A 25373-nucleotide genomic window follows, 5' to 3' on the forward strand; every position below is an offset into this window, starting at 1 on the left:
TTTGGCAGGGGTCAGAATGAGAGAATAATATAAAGAGCCTTTGAATAATATAAACTGAGATAGGCTACAGCCGTTTCAAATCTGGGAATTTTCCTGCTGTATAAAATCATCTGGCGGTGGTCAGAATATACCCCAAATAGTAGTAGTGGTGGTGGTGGTGGTGGTGGTGGTAGTAGTAGTAGTAGTAGCAGTAGTAGTAGTAATAGCAGTAGTAATAGTAGTAGCAGTAGTAGTAGTAGCAGTAGCAGTAGTAGCAGTAGCAGTAGTAGTAGTAGTAGTAGTAGTAGTAGTAGTAGGCCTAGTTGTATTATTATTATTATTATTATTATTATTATAAGTAGTAGTAGTAGTAGTAGTAGTAACAGGTGTTAATGCTGAAGTGGTGACGTGTGTATGTGTATGGTATGTAAGAAGACCACTGGGCCTTAGGAGCAGGCTGTGAAGCCTATGCCCAGAGTCGGGCTCACATAAAAAAATGAAAAAAAAATAGTAGTACAGTAGTAGCAACCCGAGGTTCATCTAATCATGAACCATGTGGGTTGCAGTCCACCATCGTCCTTTCAGGGGACAGGAGGGGGAGTTGAGAGACGTTTCTATAACAAGACAGCTCCACCGTCTTTGCCACCACGTGAAGGCATCGCATGTCAGCACCAGAATATCTATCTATCTATATACCCAGGCTGCTTCCCCCAAGGAAAGGGAGGTAGCCGAGACAGGACGACACACTCCCCATTTACTCATCCATTCAAACACATTCATTCGCATCTTAGCCCCAAAGGGGAGAACGGACAGATCCTCACCGCACCACACCGCACAAGAGTCAACTGCGCAATGCAATCAGTGACATCTGCAGTAGGGCCCGACAGCAGAACTGGTTTACCCCTGCCACATCATAACAGACCCATCCCCTTACCTGCACCTTACCTGACTAGCTGATCAGACCAAATGCGGGAGAATATCCCCTCAGGGCTGCGTCATCACTTATTCATTCACAATATCTCTCCATTTATTTCTGTCACGCACAGCCACTCTTCCTTGCTCAACAGACATCCCTCTCGCATCCAACGCTCTCTTCACACTGTCCATCCATCCTATTCGTGGTCTTCCTCTCAGCCTTACACCTCTCACGTCAGATCTAGTTATCTTTTTCACCAATCGCTCATTATCCATTCTCTCCATATGCCCAAACCATCGCAACACCCTCTGCTCAACTCTACCAGCCATCTCCCGAACAACTCCAGTTCTCCTTCGCACTTCATCATTTCGCACCCAATCCATACGCGTCACTCCACACATACTCCTCAGACACCTCATCTCCATTACATTCAAACTTTTCCTCTCTGCTACACCCATATTCCATGTTTCAGCCCCATATAACGCAGTCGGTACCACAACACCCTCATACAGCCTTCTCTTTACATCCATTCTAAGCGAACGACATTTAAACACTTTTTTCATTCCTTCCAGCACCTTTCCTACTTCATTTATTCTAAACTTCACTTCTGCATCTATTCTTCCATCCACAGCAACATGTGACCCTAGATATTTAAAACAATCTACCTCCTCAAGCAACTCACCATTCAAAACTATATTCATCTATCAACCTCGTACACTTCATCACTTTACTCTTATTCTCATTTTCTTTCAATTTCCTCCTTTCACACACCCTTCCAAACTCCTCTACCAACTGTCTCAATCTCTCCTCTGAATCAGTCACCAGTGCAGTATCATCTGCAAACAGCAGCTGCTTCAGCTTCCACTCTCCACCATCAACATTCACCAGACTCAGACCTCCACCTAAAACTCTTGCATTCACCTCCCTTACAACACCATCCGTGTAAAAATTAAACAACCAAGGCGACATCACACATCCCTGTCGCAGCCCCACTCTCACGGGAAACCAATCACTCACAGCATTTTCCACTCATACACACGCTCTACTATTTACATAAAAACTTTTCACCCCTTTTAGTAACCTACCATCAAGTCCATACAATCTTAAAACAGTCCACAAAGCCTCCCTATCAATTCTATCATACGCTTTCTCTAAATCCATAAATGCCTAAAACACATCCTTGCCTTTCGCTAAATACTTTTCACACACTTGTCTCACAGCAAACACCTGATCAACGCATCCCCTCCCTCTCCTAAAGCCACACTGCTCATCACCAATCACTCCCTCTGTACCCTCTCTAACTCTCATAATTAACACTCTACCATACACCTTACCTACAACACTCAATAGACTTATACCCATAAAGCTAGTACATTCATACTTATCACCCTTGCCTTTATACAACGGGACCACACAAGCACTTGCCCAGTCAGTTGGCACCATACCTTTCTCAAAGCACACATTCAACTATCTTACTAACCAGTCAACAATAGTCACTCCACCATCCTTCAGGCATTCCACAGCACACCCATCCATACCTGCAGCTTCCCTGTTTTCATCTCCTTTACTGCATTCTCCACTTTCTCCTTCGTGATCAAAGAATCATTTAACTCTCCCAACACATTTATTCCTTGCACCCTTCCATCTGCCACAATCTCAGCCACCCTTTCCTCCTCTACATTTAACAATCTTTCAAAATACTCTGCCCAACTCTTCCTTACTGCATCCATTTCAATTAACATCCTCCATCCTCTGATTTTACTCGTTCTTCCTTCCCAGACTCTCCCTTTTGCACCCTTTTCACCTCCTTCCAAAACATTTTATTCTGTTGAAAATTCTCTGTCAGCCGCCTACCCCACCTCTCATCTGCTGCCACTTTAGCATCACGCACAGCCCTTGTCGCTCTATTCCTCTTTTCCTTATACCTTTCATATGACATCTCATCCTTCCTCTGCAGCCACACTTCATATGCACGTCTCTTCTCAGCCACAGCCATACTTACTTCTTCGCACCACCATTCACTTCCTTTTCTTACACCACCACTCACACGTCTCACACCACACACCTCTATTGCATGCCCCACCACAGCACTCTTAAACAACTGCCATTCCTCCTCCACGCTGCCATTTGCCGATCTTTAACTGCGTTCCACTCATCTTTCAATTTCTCCTGATACTCTATCTTTTTCTCTCTTTTATCCAACTCACTCACTTTCAAGACCTCCCTGCTACACCTAACCCTCCTAGCTCTCACCCATCTCTTACCTACTCTTAATTTTCCCTCCACCAGGTAGTGGTCGGACATACCTCCACCCTCCCCTCTCAGAACTCTCACATCCAACAATCTTCCTATTACATTCCTAGACACAACCACATAGTTCATCAAAGCTCTATCAACAACCCTTCCACCCTCCTGTCTCACCCATGTATACTTATAAATATCTTTCTTCTCAAACAGCGTATTCCCAATCACCATCTCTCGCTCAACACACATCGCTATCATTTGTTCCCCATTTTCATTTCTTCCAGGCACACCATGCATACCAACTACGCCTTCAACTGCTACATTTCCCACTCTAGCATTCAGATCTCCCATCATTACCACATTCACATTCGCTCCAAAACTCTGCAGACACTCATCAACATCATTCCAGAAAGACTCCCTCTCTTGTTCATCCCTTTCACTACCAGGCCCATATGCACTCACAAACACCCACAACTCACGTTCAAATTTCGCTTTCACCCACATCACTCTCAATCACACATTGCTGTACTTCCGGACTCACTAACAAGGCCACATCTTCTCTTGCCCTTCCTCTATCAACACCTGACAATCTTCCATTCACACTTCCAAACATAGATTCCCCCTTCCCTTTCATCTTCGTTTCACTCAAAGCTAACACATCCAACTTTCTTCTCACAAACATTCTCCCAATCTCCTCCCTTTTAGCCTCAATCGTACTACATCCACGCACATTCATAGACCCAATCTTCAGGGTACGTGGATAACTCCATCCCCCATCCCTTTCTCTGGCCTGTCTCTTTTTAGGAACTAAAAAACAGAGGAGGGAGTCCGAAGTCCCCTCACCCCGCCCCTTTTAGTCGCCTTTTACGACACGCAGGGAATACGGTGGCAGTATTCTTCCTAACACAACCTGGCCGCAGAGTAGTAGTACCACACCATAGTGCGGCCAGGTTGTGTCCCCCCCGCCACAAGGGGGTAATAATAAGAAACAGTGGGTGACTTTCTCTTATTAATACTCTGTCTTATGATACAGCTCAAGAATAAAGATAAACAATTTAACCCTTATTAACCACACCCAAACAACGGGTTGGTATCATTAGTGTGGTCCATTATGAGTGATTTTCCAACTTCCTACTCGACCCTCGGAATTAATGGTGGACGGCCACGTTGGGTGACGTCACCACCCCGTTACGTAAACACTGGCTGATGTGGAGCATCTTGGAATTACTCTGGATAATATGAAGTGTTCGGCGAAACACGATGATCATGCTGACGATGACGAAGTCATATCTGTTTCTGAGGGATATTGGGAAGTACGTGAGAATTAATTTTTTTTTTATAATTTTTTTATTTATGTAATGGATCTCTCTCATACATATATATATATATATATATATATATATATATATATATATATATATATATATATATATATATATATATATATATATATATATATATATATATATATATCATCAACCGTTTGAGAGTCCACTGCAGGACCGGCCTATCCCGACCGAAGTGGGGACGATACAGCCAATGTATCTCTACCAAGTGGCTTAGGCTGTCTGATAGAGACTGTATGTAGGGTGAGAAGTGCTTGTAATTGTAAATGTTGTGTTGGAGTGACTTTGGATGTGTGTGTAGTCTGTGAACCAAGAGTAATCAGCCCGCGCAAGCCGACTGGGTGCAAACATACTTTACAGTATGCGACACTTGTTCAACCACAGCACCCCTTGTGTCCGCCAATGCAGTACGTCGCATGAAGAACGCTCCCAAAGTTTATTACCCTGGCGGGGCGCGAACCCTCGTTCTTCATTGTACGAAAACGCACACTTTACCACAGCGGCTCCATATATATATATATATATATATATATATATATATATATATATATATATATACGCAGTACTGCGTGCGTATTCATATCTGTCTGTCTGGGAGGCCTGGTGGCCGTCTTCACCACTGGATTACGTAAACCTTTGTTGATGTAAATTATCCAGCAGTCATTCTGGCACTGGTGGGAATTGTTCGGCGTGAGATGATGATGATGATAACGGCTGCAGCTTATCTGATTTAGCGTTAATGGAAAACTAGTGAAGGTGTGATGGAGTAGTAGTTTTTATTTCTCTCTCTCTCTCTCTCTCTCTCTCTCTCTCTCTCTCTCTCTCTCTCTCTCTCTCTCCGGTAGGTATCGTATTTATCTGTCTGCCTGCTATCCATTTATGCCTCCCTGTTACCATTCCCTCTGTCTCATAGTATGCATTATTAGAGTAACTTATGCTCAGGTCAAAACACTCTTAGTACATGGATCCTGTGAGTGCTTACTAGATATTTTATCCATATTTATGTATCTAATTACTTTCTTTTATGGATGCTGAATTAATTTGTCTTTGCTACGTGTGGTAAGTGAGGGTACCCAGAATTTACTCACTCAGTGTACAGTACAGATGCCTTCAGGTGACTACACTGAATAGCAAGTCAAGTGGCTTCTTGTAGCCCAGGAAATCATTGATTACTTTGGGTGGAAACCACTTAGCTAGACACTATCTGTACGACTTGGTTAAGGTGTTCCAAAGCAATGTGATCCATTAGGTTTATATCCAAAGTTGATTAAGGTTTATTACATATATGCCACACAGGGATGAACGACAAGTCATTATCGCCTTCATTGTTGGGACTAAGCAACCTAGTCTTAGACCTTACGCCCTTTGTGGGACAGTAAAGGGCTGAATGATAGGTAGATAGATAGATGGCTAGATAGATAGATAGGTGAACCCCTGGATGACGGGACTATATTTTGATGCTAAAGTCGTTTGGTGGCAGGTTAAAACTGCATACGTTCTCAAAAGTTCAGTAATACATAGAATATATACAACTGGCCTTAGCCATATTTCTCGCTATGTTTCACTTCGTTTGGTAATGGGAGAAAAAATGGAAAGTTGAGAAGGTAACAAGGTAGAGGGATAGCAATAGGTAAGGAAAACAGAACATATAGGGAAGTAAGAAGGGAGAGTAGATGGAGGAAGATGTAAAATGTTGGAGGTTTTAGAGATAAAAATCAGAAGGTGGAGAGACAGGGAGGTAGGCCGTTGGTGATGGTAAACTAAAGCAAAACAGGTAGGGAAGAAGGTACGGAGGGTAGAGGTAGGGAGGGATATAGGAAGGCAGAGCAAGTAGCGAGGAAAGTTGGAAGGGAGAGCTGATGGGGAAGTAGAGCAGGGAGGGAGATAGGCAGAGTGCAAAGATACAGAGTAAAATGGAAAATAAACAGCAACAGACCTGTCGGTCTTTTCGCGGCTGTTTGGCATAGGAAAGGTTATAACAAACAAAACTATTTGATTAGTTAAAGAAAAGGATAGAAAAGCAGGAAGGCTCCCCCCTCCCACCAAAGTAGAGAGAGTAGAGCTGACGGGGAGGTAGGGAAGGAGGGAGGGAGGTCGGGAGGTAGGTAGGGCAGACAGGGAGGTAGGGCGGACAGGGAGGTAGGGCGGACAGGGAGGTAGGGCGGATAGGGAGGTAGGGCAGACAGGGAGGTGGACCACGCAGAGAGGTAGGGCAGGCAAGGGGGTAGAGTAGGCAGAGGGGGTAGGTAAGGCAGGCAGGGGGGTAGGTAGGGAGGAAGATAGGAAGGAAGAGCTGGTAGGGAGGCGGTGGCTGAATCGGTCGAGAGTGGCCTGCAGTCCAAATGGACCCAGGTTCGAATCCCCGCTGGGGATTATAAAAGTAGAACTGTCTAACAGATGACCCGCCGACATGTAAAAGTACCCCTGCTCATACCATTACACCAGTCCTGTATGAGACAGCCCTAGCTTGTATTTAATATGAACGGTGGTTGTTTGCGCCGAAGTGGTGACATGTGGAGGTGTATGGTATGTGGGAGGACTACTGGGCCTTGGGAGCAGGCTGTGAAGCCTATGCCTAGAGTCGGACACATTAAAAAAAAAAAAAAAAAAAAGGAGGAGGGAGGGGAAGTATAGCAGGCAATGAGGTACGTAGGGAGGTAGATCAGGCAGGATGGTAGATCAGCCAGGTAGGTAGGGAGGGAGGCAGTTAGGGAAGTAGGGCAGGTAGGGAGGTAGGGCAGGTAAGGAGGTAAGGCAGTTAGGAAGGTAGGATTAAAAGTAAGGTAGGCAGGGAGGTAGAGCAAGTAGAGATATATGTATGGGGGTAGTGAAGGTGGAGGGAGGGTAATAAGGCAGATAGATGGAGAGGGATGAACAAGATGGATGGATGAAGGGTCAGACCAAATTAGTTGGGGGGTGAGGGTGAGGGGGAAGGGGATGAAGGAAATGAGGAGCTATAGTAGCGGAGGAACAGAGAGAGATTGCCGCGGGGAAGGGTGGGTAAATAAGGAAGACAGGTAAAGGGAAAAAGGAATAAAAAAGCTCGAGAGAGAGAGAGAGAGAGAGAGAGAGAGATGGGAGGGCTCTGGAAGTCACGTGGATGTCTGTATAAGATCCTGATGATATATAAAGGGGAACTGAAGACCACCTTAAGGACGTCACGTATGGAGTCAGTCTTGCTGCTTACTGACGATTTTGTTCATTGTGAGGGATGATTGCTTTGTTGTGGCAGGGTTAATGAGGGCTGTGTCTTATCCATCCTGTTTCAAAACTTCAAACTGAATTAAGTCGTCTGGGAATAGCAAGTAAGTAAAAACGTTCCTCGGGCTGAAGGAGTCATGGGTACTTGAATGCAGTATATTTGTCAACCATTTAAAAATCGGATATAGCCTTATAGAGAAATGTCCTAATATATGTTTGTGTGCCCAACGTAAATCTTTCGGTCCGATAGCGTACTTTTCATTACATTTTTACTATCTACAGCACGGTCGGTAAGTTGCAGCCTTCATTTACCCTTCCACAGCAAAAAAGTCTGTCCCAGGTAGAATAAATAATGGAAAGGCATTAAAAAAAAAAAAAAAAAAAAATGTCATACTTTAAACTGCATTCTGTCTCGAAATTGTTTAACTTTGAGAGGGCGTGTACTGCTTTTTAAAAAGGGCTTCAGTCTCGTTTTTCAGTATTCTTTCCCAAGCTGAAGTAAATCATCCGGTGGTGGCAAGAGTGCAGTGGATCTCTTCACTTGTTTATCCACTTCGCAGCCGCAACGTATTTCGTAATTTATTCTACCACCAGACAATTTTATTTATTTTAGGAGTGACTTTTCGAACTAGATCTGTTAGATACAGCCATCGTAAACCCCTTCATTGTTAGACGTCATTCCCAAGTTGAGTATAATCGTGTAGAGTAAGCCTGAACCAAATAATGCGTCATCGGATTGAAGAAAATAATAGCGTTATAAACCCCTACCTCACTGATTCTGTCTAAGGGAGTTTACTTCCCCGGAGTCATTGTTTTATAACCAACGTAAATTGTTTCTCATATGGAACTTGCAGCTTGGCCCGTGCACACCTTCACTGTGGCTCAGGTAAGGTCTGCAGCTTGGCAAGAGTAAATAGCAAAGCTGTATTGAACCTTTTCAATCTGATGACACTTTTACAATTTATTCTTCCTGTCAGCAGACGATTTTATTCAGCTTGTGAAGTACATCCGTTAGTGAAGCTCTTGAATAGATCGTTTACATATCTATCACTTCTGATTCAGTTCTAAAGCTGAATGAAACCGTCTGTGAGTAGCATGGATGAAATAAAAATAGCATTCAGGGATGTAGGGGTTAACTGCTTCTGTACGAGATGTCCCCCCAAGCTACCACATGGCGATTTTTTTTTTTTTTTTTTTTCTGAACTTAGGTAGGACCTCCGGTAGTGACGGGGTTACTTAAGGCTATACACCCAGTTCGAGAAGTCCTTTATAATGTACATAAAGTAGTGTGGTGGTGCCTGGAATAAAGAATATGTCATGGGAGTGAGTGGGCTAAATCTCTTGATACACACCCATAGTAAGCTGTTGACTGTTGTAGGTTAGCACATGATAGGTTAAGGACCTGTGAATTATCAGCCATTAACTGCAATAAATAGGCGAACGAAAATTTATTATTATTATTATTATAGTGGTTGGTGGGGGCGCTCACCATCCACTCACTTGATGTAGTGCTGCTCTCGGTTGCCTGCCTTTTCCTCTCTTCCTCGCTTCTTTTCATCATTCCTTTTCTGTCTTTCGTTTCTTCGTTATTTCCTCTTCCTACTGTCTACAGGTGACTATACACTGAGTGACAAGCCAAATGGTTTCCTATTTGGTTTCCTATACCAGGAAACCATTTACTACGCTGGATGGTAACCATATAACCAAATTATGGCGCCTGGTGGTTTAGTGGGCAGTTAAGGTGCTTCAGTCGGATTGAGCTGGTGCAGGTTTATATCCAAGGTGTGGTTGGGGTTTATCGCTCACGTAATGCCTCTCAGGGTTGAGTGAGGCCGGTCACTCTCATCTTAAATGTCAGGACCAACTTGCGTAGCCCAGGGCTCCTACGCTCCTCATGGGGCAACACTGGATTAGGTGGTGAATAAATTAATGAAATTATTATTATTATTATTATTATTATTATTATTATTATCATTATTATTTTTTATTAATTACACACACACACACACACACACACACACACACACACACACACACACACACACACACAAAAGCGTTATACATTCTTTAATGCAATATAATTCACTTTCACCATTGTCTCTAAAATCACATTCTCATAAACAGTGTTCCGCGTACCTGTCTACAGTTCATACACCCACGCAAACTGTCTACCCACTAAATATATCCATCAGATTGCATGCTGCTCACCTTGCATACAGTAGTCAGTCAATCCTTCTGTCTTTTTATCCCATATATATATATATATATATATATACAGAGAGAGAGAGAGAGAGAGAGAGAGAGATGTTCATTATCTGTCGCTTTTGTGTTCTGTCACTGTTATGAGCATTTCTTGTTTTGGTCATTCTGTCTGTCTGTGTGTGATTATGTAGTCTCTATCTCTCATATATATATTTATATATATAAATAGGAAGATCAATTTACATATATATATATATATATATATATATATATATATATATATATATATATATATATATATATATATATATATATATATTATGTATGTGTATGTATGTATGTATTTATGTCTCTTTTGCCTCTCCATTTCCTAATGTCGGTCATCTACTGAACGCATAAGACCATTATCTCTCAAATTATACCAATGTGTATTCGTCAGTGTGTCTTTACATCCATTTCCCTGTCTCCCCCTGTGCTAGCACTCTGTGATGTCTTGCCGGCCATCTGCTGCTCTCATAAAACCAGTCCATCCACTTACCGTCAGATGTATTGCAAATGATTTCATATCTTAACTCTGCTTCCCCTACGCCCTGCTTTGCTTCTGAGGTGCCTCTTAATTACCCTTCATTGTACTCTATATTCCCTTCCCAATGACACCGTCCGCTAACAGTCACTTTTATAGTCTCGTTTGTCTTCCCTTCTTCAATCACCGTCTCCTCTTGCATTGTCGGAAGCGCGCGCCCGCGCGCACACACGCACACATAATGTATATACATACATACATAGTTGTAAACACACTCATACTTGCGTACTTATATACAAACATTTCACACCTACTCATACGCACATATGCCACACAATTAAAGCAAGCACTCTATAAGTCTTTCTACATAGCACTTGGATTCCACACACACACACACACACACACACACACACACACACACACACACACACACACACTCTCTCTCTCTCTCTCTCTCTCTCTCTCTCTCTCTCTCTCTCTCGCTTTACCCCATTAATTGCTTCCTAATCACCCTCTTCTCTAATGACGAGCTTTTAAGGTAATTTAGCCTCTCATTTTCCCCTTCACCCAAATCACTGGCACCGATTCTCAACATTATGGCTTCGTCTTCCTCAGAGTAACATCTCGTGTGATAGTTCCCTTGTTTTGTGTACTATATATATATATATATATATATATATATATATATATATATATATATATATATATATATATATTTTTTTTTTTTTTTTTTTTTCTCGACCTTTCTCGTGTGTTTTGGGAACTGACCTTTGCGTTCCTTGTGTGTGTGTGTGTGTGTGTGTGTGTGTGTGTGTGTGTGTGTGTGTGTGTGTGTGTGTGTGTGTGTGTGTGTGTGTGTGTGTGTGTGTGTGTGTGTGTGTGTGTGTGTGTGTGTGAGTTCCGCGATATTTTAAACTTTTCTTGTTCACGTTGACCGCTATATTTTCTCCTAGCAAACGTCAGATGATTTTATTCAGCTGAGTAATTCACGGGAGCTTGAGAGTAGTAAAACTTGTACATTAATCCTCTTGTGGTCGCACCAGCCAGAACACATTTAGTAAGGGACAATTTTTTTTTTTTCCTCACATGACGCTGGAGCCGAGTGTTAGCTGGCCTGTATTTCACTCCGGCAAGGAGAGTATGTTTTCATCCCTGTTTGTGTGTGAGTTTGTCTCTCTCTCAGCAGGATTACTCAAAAACCAAAACAAAGATTTGGACCAAATTTGCAGGGTAGATAGCTCATGTCCCAAGGAACAATCGATTAACTTCTGGGACCGATCCGGATCGTATTACATATTACGGATCCGGAAAACGCTTTTTGCGAAACCCTAATCAGTGATGAGAAAACCTAACCCATTATGAAGTGTGATTTGGAAATTACGTTTCCCTTGTCGGAGAGATGCGCTCCAGAGAGTGCCCCTCTAGCATCTCTCTCTCTCTCTCTCTCTCTCTCTCTCTCTCTCTCTCTCTCTCTCTCTCTTATAGATAGACAGATAGATAGATAGACATAGATAGATACATTTTACTGTCTTACACTCATACTCATACACATATGTACAATTCTACGTACATGCTAGAGGGGCGCTCAGTAAAGCGCATCTTTCCGACCGGGGCAACGTAATTTTCACACCACCCATCTTAATGGGTTAGGTTCTCTCATCACTGATTAGGGGTTTACATACACACACACACACCCACACACACACACACACACACACACACACACACACACACAAATGTTTTCCGGATGCAGAATCTGTAATACGGTCCGGATCGGTCCCAAAAGTTAATCGATTGTTCCTTGGGGCGTGGCCTACTTAACCACTGAATTTGGTCCAAATCTCTCTTAGTTTTTGACCAATCCTGCTAACAGACAAACAAACTACCAGGCAAACAAACAGGGGTGAAAACATACTTTCCTTGTCAGAGAGAATAAAACAAAAAGCTCATACACATGTAACAATTCATACACAGGGCACATTGACATACACATTCACAATCATATACGCACACAGGCACGTAAAACTTAAAATCAGAGATAGTTTTAACCCTTTGAGTGAAACACACACACACACACACACACACACACACACACACACACACACACACACACACACACACACAAGTAAACGTGATAGTGCTCAGTAGGGATGGCCCAGGTTCAAACAACGTCACGTACCATAATGTATGTGGGTCCGTGCACCGAAACGCTTTCGAAGCCCAGTTTTAATCATACGGATTAAAACACCTTTGCTATATAAGTGCAGGCTACTCGCATAGCCCCGTTGACCATCGTAGGACTCGCAAAATCGGGTTGCAGAAATATCGACTTTGCTCTTTCTTCATGTCATAACTCCAAAACGATAATGTATAAGAAGCGTGTTATGCACCAAAATGCTTCGTAATAACCGGTGATGTGCCTCTTTGTACTTTGAACAGCCTGCTAGCTACAGTACGCAAGTTGCAGCCCAAAAACTTTGTCTAACACTGAAATCTCATCTTAGATATTCAAAACTACGAATTCTTGTTGCTCCATTCCACGAATAATTTTGCTTTTACTGTATCAGTAGTGAATTACTGTAGTTAAAAATCGTGTTTTAATAGCCAGTGTGTATTTGGGAGCTAGCATACATAAAAATCATAAACTAGAAAGCAAATTTAATTCTGAATCGTTTAAGATAAGGGAATGGAAAAAGTGCGGAAACAAAAGATGAAAAAAAGCCCAGAAGCAACAGAGCATTTGGAATTGGGGAACATTCAGAGTTCTAAACCCATCACTACATTCCACCAGCTACAAACGTTGTGTGAGTACAGTGAGGAATGTAGCAATGGATATAGAACTGAATCTCCTCCCATCCCAAATGCCCTTTTGTGTGTGTTTTGTTTTCCTTCCATGTTTCTGCACCTTTTTCCGTCCCTGCATCTTAACAATAATTTTAAAATAAATTTTTTGCTCTCTGGTACATACATACAGTCCTAGCACCATCATCAAAACTATGTCCCAATAATACAACTCAAATACTCTCATAAACAACACTCAACATTTTTCCCACACGCGACCACACGCTGTCCAAATATTTACACAAACAGTCCCGTAACTAATTTACAAAACACTCATGCAACTAATTTACGCAATAGTCACATGCAGGTGAAAGGATTTAATGGACTGTTAGGAGCATGAACACTGGATGAAAGTATTTCAGTGTGTATACACACATATACTCTACGTACAAACATACATATATACATACATGTACGTTTTCACACACACACACACACACACACACACACACACACACACACACACAAATGCTGACGATCACGACCATCAAGTGATCCTGACCGATCCGGTGAATTACACACACACACACACACACAGTGCAATGGACCCACCAAAGGTCAAATGACGAATGATTTGCGAGGGAAATGTCAAGCAGAGGTAAGTTTTGTTTCTTTGTTTGTATGCACGTGTATGTATGTGTGTGAGCATATGTTTCTGTCTTTTGTCTGCAGTTTGGTTTGTCTGTCTCTGACTTCCTGTCTGTCTGTAGTTAAGTTCTGTGTGTGTGTGTGTGTGTGTGTGTGTGTGTGTGTGTGTGTGTGTGTGTGTGTGTTTCTCTGGCAGTCTGTATGGGGTTTAACATCAATACCTTGAAAGTTGCTATGCTTCTGTCAGTTGCTCTTTTGCAAAAATTTGCTGAGTTATCCTGGTGGCAGTGTTTAGGGGAGAGACGTCAAAATTCTCAGCACCAGCTGTTGGTTGAGACTTTAATGAAGACCTGCTGAGACACTACACTTAGAGAGTTGGTGGGCTTCCCGGAGGACAAAGTACACTTACTTTCCACTTTCAAGTGTGCAGCCAGTGATAATATAGTAAATATGGAATTTGCGAGCTGGATAAGCGGGCCCTTATTTGTCCCGTCGTAGCAAGGGAGGTAAATCTAAACAACTTACGGTACGTGGAGGCAGGCCGGCAGGGGGGAGCCGGCGGCAGCATTAACAGCCGTCTACACCCACCCACCCCCACTCGCCGCTAACATCATTCGTTTTTTTTTTTTTTTCCTGACGGGCTTCATCTGCCCGTGTCCACACTAACATAATGGATGGACTAATCTATACCAACCAGCCCTTCGTGAAGGGTTGGTAATGTGACATGGGAAGGTGGTTTACCTGATGGGGATGGCCCCCAAGAAGAACTTGGTTTTCATCCCATTTGTACCACACAATGTGGGAGGGTTATTGTACAGCACGGATGAAAGAATTCGCTTGTGAGAACAGTCTGTCAAAGGGCAAGGTCAAATGTTGGGCTATAAAACTTGAACCAGGCTTGTTGGAAGGATTGAGTGGCAGCCAAGGATGAAGACATTTAGATTTTCATATGACTAGGCCCAAGGTCAAGTTAACAGGGCAAGATCAACTCGTACATTATTTATCCGACTTGGACCGAAGTTGGTGGAAGCAAGAAAGAAGTCATTTCATTCTGATAGCAGTCAGCCTAGGCCATGATCACCCAGTAAAGCTAAATGTTTGACCTATACAGTAGATCAGTTGGTGGGCGATGGTGTTGCACCCTTTTAGTGCTCCATCTTGTCCCTTGTTAGTTGTTTTTTGGCAGTTTTATACAGCATTTAACTGAAAGTGAGGATGGTTAAGTTTCCAGGTTATAAGTCGTGTTCCTTGGCCATAAAGATCAATTTTTCTCCACGAGAAAAAAAAAAAAAAAAAGGAAGGACAAGCAGGCCCCCCCCCCCAAAAAAAAAGCAAGCAAAAATCAAAATCCTCTTATTCCCAGAAGTCGGGACACATGGTATTTAAAAGACTGGAGATCATAGGCAGTGGGAATGGAGGATTGGAAAAGGAAAAAGAAATCAGTTCCAGGAATTTTGTGCATATGAAAGACAGAGACCCATGCAATTCCTGCATATATCAGTGGAGGGTGGCCAGAGAGATAGATTTTGACTCCACCCTGTTTTGAAGCGATGTCAGTGGTTGCTTTTCATAACATAAAACCCCGCTTGAACATCGGTAGTGAAATTTAGCAGGCGTGGACACTCCGGTCGCTGTAAAACATTAAAGAGGCGGATGTTGTGGCCCACATTACTGCAACTGAAAACGCTGCTAATTATTTATTTGTTCTGCGATCGGCTTGATTTAAATGTCATTTTACTCAGAATTAATTAGGAAGTAAAAAAAAAATAGTTTTACATACTTTTGGAGCTCATTTTGGGCGGTAATTATTTTTGCTAAATTTCCGAAAGTTCGTTTGTTTCATACCGAAAATCAAGGAAGATTTTTTATTTGGGTAAAAAGGCAGTGTTTCTATTGTGCACAAAACTCTGATTACAGCTGTTTCTAAATTATCAATTTTTGAGTAAACTGCACGGCTATTAAATATTTTATGTTAATCACTATTTTTTTTTACTTTCCATTGAAAAATGATATACCATATTGCATCATATCTCCTGATTTAATTCTAAACAGAAACTTTGACTTCGAAATGCTGTTATAATGAAGGAAGAAACGAGTTACCTAGTAGACTAAATTGATCAATAACTAGCAGAGTTACAGCAGATTTTTACCAGCGGCGATAGCCAGCAAAGTCAATGAGTGGCCAGCGTTCTTCTGGCGGATTTGTTTAATGAAAACACTAACATACTGCAGTCCTAAGACAGTCTCTAAAGATTTTTTATTTGTGTCAGGTCTTCCTGAAGCTATTCTGCACCCCATGTCCTTAACATATTTAACTCCTTTTTTTTTTTCTGTCACTGCACCGAGGCAGTTCATCTCTCTCTTCATTCACAAGCACATTACACTGTGAGCCACCTGTCTCAACGTCTATCACTACTTTTACCAACATAGTACTTTCAGACCACACCACTCACAGACTTTCACTAAACTGAACCATACTAGGTACAAAGATCCAGTTCATTATTAGAAACACATTTATCAGCAGCATACATCAGTTCATAACCTCTACACAGTCTCATTTGAACACTGATTTTGAGCGATTTACTTAGATTTCCATATATTCTTAACACATGCTTCATTGTTCATCAGTCCAGGCCTTTATTAACCCATCAGGAGCAAAGGGGTCCAGGGTGAGGCTAAGCATTTCAGACCTTTAAGGAAAGGTTCTCCAGTCATTCAGTCCTGAAGGACATTATGTGAGCAGTAAATTCCAACCATCTGGACCTGGAGCGGTGGCGTCTTCGTCGTGGGTCTACCCCCCAGAGACTGTCGAAGAGAAGAGGAGGACAGCATGGGGGCCAAACTACCGCAAACCTCTCCGGCCCCTCAAGGGGCTCGAGTACCTGGGAGTGGCTTTGGTCGCCCCAGGCAAGTACCACATCTCCCAACACAACACACACAGCAACACCGTTTTTTCTACACCGAGAAATGACTCCCCGGCTGTCATTTCTCGACGACTTCTTCTAGCTGGGGACATTGAGAGCAATCCAGGACCCACCAACAAATACATATGTCCAACATGCTGAAAACCTATCATGTCGAGCTGACAGACAAAGGGTTCAGTTCAGTGCAATTCCTGCAAGAACTGGACCCATTACACCTGCACAACACTTGCATCCAGAAAACATTACACAAACACCTGGACCTGCTCCTTATGCTCCCTCCCCCCACCCATCAACCCCCCTTCCAATCCTACTCCTACTTCCTTCACACCTTCACAGCCAAACCCACCGACCCTTCCCACACCATCCAGTCCCCCAACTCCTCCCATTCCAACCCATCCTAATGCACCTCAACACTTACCTCCATCACAACCTTCTCCTACCCCTTCCCCTCCACCCGCACCACCTCCCCCCCATGCTGAGCAGCCAACACACATCGCACACACAACATAAACATCCTTCAGTTAAACATAGATGGCATAAACACCAAAATACATGAACTCACACAATTCATCAAACAACAGAACATACACATTGCCATCTTACAAGAAACAAAACTACACAGAACACAGAAATCACCGACATTTCATAACTTCACCACCATTCGACAAGACCGGGCCGACGGCGGTGGCGGTGGACTCATCACCCTGGTACACAAATCCATCAACTGTGCAGATACCAGTGCACACACACAGTCACTTCTCCCCCCACATGACACCACAACAGAAATACAATCAATTAAAATACACACCGGTAACAAATCACACAAAACAATCGCTAACACATACATTCCCCCCCAGTCGTCCCCCACAGTACCACACAATTACTCTCCACAGATACACCACATCACTAACATACCCAACATCATCCTGGGTGGTGATTTCAACGCCAAGTCGTCGGCCTGGCATTTCAACAACCCTGACACAGACTGAGGGCTGGTACTACAATCCTCAGACAGATCATCTCTTCATAGTAAACAGTCTAGACCAACATACCCATATCCCACACCAAGCCCTCTTCCTCCCATCATCTCCAGACATCACCTTCTGCTCCCCAAACCTCGCCCCCACTACATCATGGAGAGTGGTCAAAACCCTAGGTTCTGATCACCTCTCGATCATCATCACTACCAAAACCAGAATCTCCCCAGCTGGCCACAAACACACATACACTAATTATAAGAGAGCCAACTCGGAGGCCTTTGTAACTGAAAGAGAACAACATTTCGAAACACTAAACAGTACACCCATCACAAACATCAACACCGCTGTGCACACTTTCAGTACAGTCATACAACACGCAAACAAAAGACACATCCCTAGAGGCAACAGAAAGAGACACAACCCCAACTTCACACCAGAAATTCAAGGCCTCATCATTCAACGGGACACACTGCGACACTCCCCAACACCCCATATACAAGACACACAAAACAAATACAAGAACTCAACACTCAGATAAACAATAAAATATCAGAACAGCAAACACTAAACTGGAAAAATTACCTCCAAACACCTGACCACAAAACAAACATCAGAAAACTCTACAAAACACTAAACAGCATCACACTTTCCAACAGCAACACCACACAATCACACGCTGCCATCACAACAACAGACACCATACCCTCAAACAAACAACAAGCAAACACTCTCATCAATCACTTTTCACAAGTTGGTCATCTAAACCCCCATCCCGAAGACCGACGTATCATCCAACGTAAGAGACAGTTCCCCACAGACCCAGACTACGCACCTTTCACTTACAACCAGACGAAGCACATCATTAACAACCTCAAGCACTCATCTGCCTGTGGACCAGACAACATAAGCAACATTCACCTTAAACACCTAGGACCACAAGGCATACAAGCACTCACCAACATATTAAACTACAGCTACTCACACAACATAATACCCAACATCTGGAAGCATGGCAATATCATCACTACCCCTAAACCCAACAAAGACCCCACGTTACCCTCCTCACATCGCCCCATCACACTCCTCTGCACCTCCTCTAAAGTCACTGAACGACTGGTACTACAACTAGTCACACCTCACGTTCCCCTAGCCCAGTCATAACATGGCTTTAGGCCACCACACTCCAAAAACACCCTTCTTACAGACCTTACACGGAGAGTTTTCGATGGCATGAATTCAGCTAGGCCACCACACAGAACACTCCTAGTCACACGAGACATTAGCAAAGCTTTTGATGTCATCCCCCGCCACAACCTCACAAACAAAATACTCAACACAAACATGCACAATAACACAATAAGATGGCTGGCAAACTACTTAGCAGGCAGATGTGCACACGTAACATTTGCTGGTCAGTCTTCTAACATCAGAAACTTCACGAACGGCGTCCCCCAAGGATCTGTTTTGTCCCCTACACTCTTTAACCTATACATGCACGACGTACCCACACCCCACACACCACAGATGCACACAGCTTCCTATGCAGATGATATAACACTTACATGTACACACCAAAATGCAAACTCAGCTGCTCACATCATTCAACCTTACCTCAACACACTACACGAGTGGTTCACCACAAAGAGGCTCAAAATAGCCCCAGCCAAATCTACAGTGACTCTTCTACAAACTGGACAGCAGAACACAGTCACATCCCACACCTCACCGTAAACAACACTCCCCTACCACACACACACACACACACACACACACACACACACACACACACAAAATCCTTGGTGTAACATACAATACATCAATGTCATTTAAACAACACATCTCAAACATTAAAAATAAAATAACACCAAGACTCAATGCTTTGAGGTCACTTGCCCATACAACATTCGGACACAACAAAGAAACCACCACCACAGTATACAAACAATACATACGTACAGTGATGAATTATGCAAGCCCTGCCTGAGCTTCTAACCTCACCAAAACACACTACAACACTCTACAGACCATACAGAACAAGGCCCTAAAAATAATCACAGGCTGCACAGCTACTACACCCACAGACCACCTACACCAAGAAACCAAAGTCATCAAAGTCAAGGATCACCTAGACATGAGAGGCACCCAGTTTCTTGCTGCAGCCTCCACAAACCCACAACATCCACTACAGTACATGGCAGCACATCCACCCACACCAAGGAACATCAAAACAACACCCAACACATGATACCATACACAAATACTGTCATCTCTCCCCCCTCGCCCACCTCAGACCAGCTTCCAGAAGCATATCCACACTCAGATCACTCGCTGCTCCATTCAGTCACTTAAAGACAACACACAGCTGCATGCACGGCCTCCTGATATCCACCCTTCTGAATCCTACCTTCCTCGTGAGGACATGGTCCACCTGGCCAGGCTGAGATGTGGGCACCATCCAGCCCTCTTAAGCTACCGGAAGAGGCTGGATGACTCCATTGCTGATGCCTGTCCAGGATGCAACACAGCACCCCATACTACTAAGCACATTATGGAAGACTGCATTGCACACAATCACCTACGCCAACTACACAACATACACTCTTTGAGAGCTCTGTGGGAAAGCCCGGTCTCGGCCATGGCATTCCTAAGGGACTCGGGGCTGTTCGGCCAGACTGCCTAGGGAACAACTACTACTACTACTACCATCTCTCAAACTATCATCTTAAATACTTTTTACAGCATTTCATGGTGCTGGAGAGGGGTGCCTTTCCATGGTGGCACTCACATAGCTGGGCATCTCTGCTGCCTGGTTATGCAAACACCCCACTTCTCCTAAAGGAGAAATGTTGGACTGAGGGAGGGGGACAGCTTCAGCTTTCAGTCTACTGGGTTCACATTCAGATTAACCTGGAGTTACAACTACTGCACTTAAGAGTTGTCCTTCCTCACTTTAGTCACATCTTCCATACCATATAATTTATACAACACCCAGCTTTTTCAGTCAGATGTCTCAGGACCCGCAATTCTCACTGATATATGTCTTTCATTTGAACATTAAATAGCTATTGTACACTCAAGCTGGTAAATTCGTGCCCACATACCTAGATGTTTGTGTCACCGGAGCTGGTAACACAGTGTGGGGGAGGAGTCATAGTAGGTGGTACATAGTTGAGCGACATGAAGTGTTAAGTAGATGGTCACTAACATACTAGTGAAAATGTTCTTGCAGATAGGTCTGGTAGGATGCCTCGCATAACTGATAATGATGAGGCATGTATAAAACACCCATGAATGTTAATGAACGTAATATCACGTGGTGTTGTCATTCTACGAAACCTTGGATGAATCAGTAACACTTGTTCCGTTATCCGAACCAATTACTACTCCATACAAGCCGTCGCATTAAAAGCACAATGCTGGCACTAATAATATACATGACTCAATTTCCTTTCACTGATATAGGTGATACAGTAAACCAACGATATAACGAACTAGGGGGAGGGGTGGGTCGCTATTTCCAAAAATTCGCTATATATGAGGGGCCGGTAATTTCGAGGGATTACCAAACTCCGTTCGCTATATATATATATATATATATATATATATATATATATATATATATATATATATATATATATATATATATATATATATTTTGTGTGTGTGTGTGTCCGACTCTGGGCAAAGGCTTCAGGGCCTATATCTCGGGGGCAGTAGCCCATCTCAAGGCCCAGTAGTCCTCCTACACCTCCACATGTCACAATTTCGGCGCTAACACCCACCGTCCATATTGAATACATGCTAGGGCTGTCTCATACAGGACTGGTGTATTGGTGTTGGTATATGGGGAGTCGTTCGGTCCTACGTGCTTAAACATAATCTAAACTAACTCTATGAAGTTTTACATTGAGAATTCAATGGTTTATGAAGTTGTACATGTAAAAACAATTCTGTATGAAGTTGTACATATAAATACAATACTTTTAATAAGAATATCTTATTATGTAGTATTGTTACAGTACACTTACTGTGCCAGGAGGGGTTGCTGTTGAAGTACACTTACTGTGCCAGGAAGGGATGCTATTGTAGTAAACTTATTGTGCCAGGAAGGGATGCTGTTGTCATCGTGGGCTGATTCCCGAACTTCCCCCTCATTTAGCGACCTTTGTTCGCAGAATCCGAGGGAAGTTTGGTCGCGACTTGGCCATTCGTTATATCCAAAATTCGGTTCGTTATATCGAGAGTTTACTGTAATTACTAATAGGATCAATGCTCCATGTCAGTAATGTCAAATATTACTGACAAATTTTATCAGACCAAACTGAATACCTGAAATGGAGTATGAGAGGGATGGGAGATACTGGCAGGGGTAGTGGATGGGGATGGTGAGTGTGTAGAGGTCACAAGACATGACAGTTAGTCCGTAATTTTTACATGGTACCCTTTGCCACAGTAACTGTGTTTGTATTTAACCATGCTGAGCAGAATCCTGCATGGATGGAGTTTCACAATAGGCACCTGCTAATAAGGTTTCATCTACTATAATTATTACGTGATGATGGAGAAATTCTGTACGGCAACAGCGGTTCTTGGCAACATCACTTGATATTATGCTCATTAACATTCATGGGTGATTTTTACATGCCTCATCATTATCACTTACGCAAAACATCCTACCAGACCTATCTGCAATAACAATCTGACAGGTATATTAGTGGCCATCTACTTAACACTACATGTCGCTCTACTATGTTCCACCTACTCTTGACTCCTCCCTCACACAGTGTTACCAGCTCAGTTGGCACAAACATATAGGTATGTGGACGTGTATTTACCAGCTTTAGTGTACATTACATAAACATACTTCTCAAATTCTTAAAGCTACAGTCCAGTATTATTTAATCTTCCTCCCAGTTTGTTACATATACAATGTATTGAGTTTTATTCATCTAAATCGCTAATAATAACTGATGGTGACATGGAGTAATAATGGGTAATTGAATTTATGCATGATCGACAATCATGACTGATAACTGCTTTTAGCCATCAAAGCAGGCATAGTATATGAGTGTAGCTATGATATACAGTCTAATAACAGCAATTTACATACTTCAGAGTTCAGACTGTCATATCTAGGTGCGACATCTGTACTTTAGGCAGTTTTAATACTTAAAGTTGTATTTATTGCATTGATATAAACAGTTGTATCTGTTATATCCTTGTTTTGGGGGATAGGGAGGAGATTGAGTGAGTTTATATAACCACTGACTGGTTATACTGTATTGGTGTTACAGTGTGAAGGCTAACTTTTCCCTTTCCAGAACCATACATCATCAGATTTAAGAGAATAAAGCAGATTGTCTGGGATACACAGTGAGTGCCAATAGTCGTGTCGTGAAATTTGGCGAAAACATAATCATTCGAGCTTAATGTCTGATATATTCCGCCGTCTGGTAGGGCTTTCGTAACGTTTCACGAGTTATATTTAATCTTCGGACAAAACCGCGACACGACTATTGGCGCTCACTGTACAGTAATTTTTATTTTCTTGCAGCGGATTGGGTTCAAGCCAGCATCAGGCAGTATGGAGGACATGTTGTAAGATTTTCGCGACTTCAGGCATCGTGTCCCAACATATGTCGGCCTCGTCCTCAACCATGACTTCAGCCAGGTCTTACTAGTTCAGGTCAGGTCAGAGGAATCATATACTGTATTACCTGTTTTTGCAATTTTTATGATTGTGTTGTTTTAGGCAGTTGAATGATTAGACAGCATTATGTGTATCATGAAAGGCTTCAGCTGTTTGTGTACTAGGACAATCCTATCTAATTCATATCTCATTGGTTGCCATAGTTAGGATGGTTGTGACATTTTGTTAGTGTTCCCCATGTTTATGACAGAGGTACCAAAGCTTGTTTCAAGTGATAGTATGAATTATTTTAATGAGATGTGCTTGAACTGAATTGGAGGTTGCTATATGTTAGTCTTAATGAACACAACTACTTTGAAAATGAAGTTTATGATTCTTCAACGATAAAGGCATACAGTAACAACTACATTTTTAAAAGTAGTATCAACTGAATGAACTGGGAAAAACTATCTATCTATATCTATATACCTAGGCTGCTTCCCCCAAGGAAAGGAAAAACTAATTGCATTAAATTGTGATACGTGAGAACTGAGATGTATCCACAGGGGTTCTGGCATCGTGGATCTTGGGGTTTCCCTAAAGGCAAGATCAGTGTAGATGAAGAGCCACACTGCTGTGCTAAACGGGAGGTAAGCCTTGCAGTTTTTTTTATGTATGTTCTGCTTTATGTGATCATTCTCTTGCTCAATTTCATAGATGGGAATTAGGTTTGGGAGACAGGTCACTATTACTTTTCATCATGTCATCATCTTTCTTTCTTCATTCACTCTTTCATTCTCTCTTTTTTTCTTTCTTTCTGTCTTCGTCTCAAATCTTGAAGCACTCCCTGGCGCACATCTTCAGTGGTTAAATGAGTGGTAACTGTCATTCATTTGTATATAAGTTCAGTCACAGCTGGGGATGTCATTTCAGAAAGAGCAGTACTGCAATACTGTGCTATACATCTTCACATTTTTCCAGTTTCCAACTTCCCTCTAAGTAGATGAATTCAGATTCTTACTGACGAGCTTTGCCACTCCAGCAAAACATGGCACCACATGCGCTTTATACTGTGTTCCTACCTTGCCCATTTCTGAGCATGAAACATGATTGGAGGTCAGGACTTCTTCCTGACAATATGGTGTTCCTTGGCTGTACAGACTAGTTGTCTTTTAGGACTAATATACATGGCTTGAACATGTTTGTTAAAGTTTTCCACCCATGAAACATGGTATTTGCAAGGTGATTGTTAAGACAATTATATATTTACACAGTACTGATCATCATCATATGAGTAACCTTCTCTGACAAACACCACATATTACCTGTACCCATGAATTATCCCCATTCATATAGTTCAAATTATGCTCCTATACAGAATCATTAGATCTCACTCATATTTTTAAGTCATCATCATCGTCATCATCATTATTCGGACCTGCTTTCCCACCCTAGGGCAAGTTCAGAAGTAACAACATCCAGACAGCCCAGGTTTGCCCAGTTCAATGGCCACGCTTCCATTCACTCATCATTCAAACCGCCGGAATCCTGGCTCTATCTGACATGCCAAAAACATTTACTACATAATGTAGCTTCACATAAACGTATCCGATAGAGTCATTCCGGACGCTGTCACGTTAAAAAGGGGTGCCAAATCCCTGACCATGCACTTCTTATCACAACATTCATCCAGCCAGCTCGATCTCTCATCAGTCCCCTAGCCTCACAGACTTCTGTACCTCTCTTCCTCACACACTCATCCACCATATATATCCCTCCACCTTCTCCATGGCCTACCTCGCCTCCTCGCTCATCCTTCCTCCAAATTTGGTCAGATATACTTTTTTCATCACTCTACTGCTATTCATTCTCTCCACATGACCATCTCAGTGCACTATATTTAATTCTGGTGTCCACGGACTTCCTAATTCGACATCTTTCATGAATCACATTATTTCGTATCCTATCCACTCTCAGTATACCACATACATTCCTCAGCA

The sequence above is a fragment of the Coenobita brevimanus genome, chromosome 29 (genome assembly GCF_032717465.1).
Source record: "Coenobita brevimanus isolate Jiangsu-jjx chromosome 29, ASM3271746v2, whole genome shotgun sequence".
Taxonomy (NCBI): domain Eukaryota; kingdom Metazoa; phylum Arthropoda; class Malacostraca; order Decapoda; family Coenobitidae; genus Coenobita; species Coenobita brevimanus.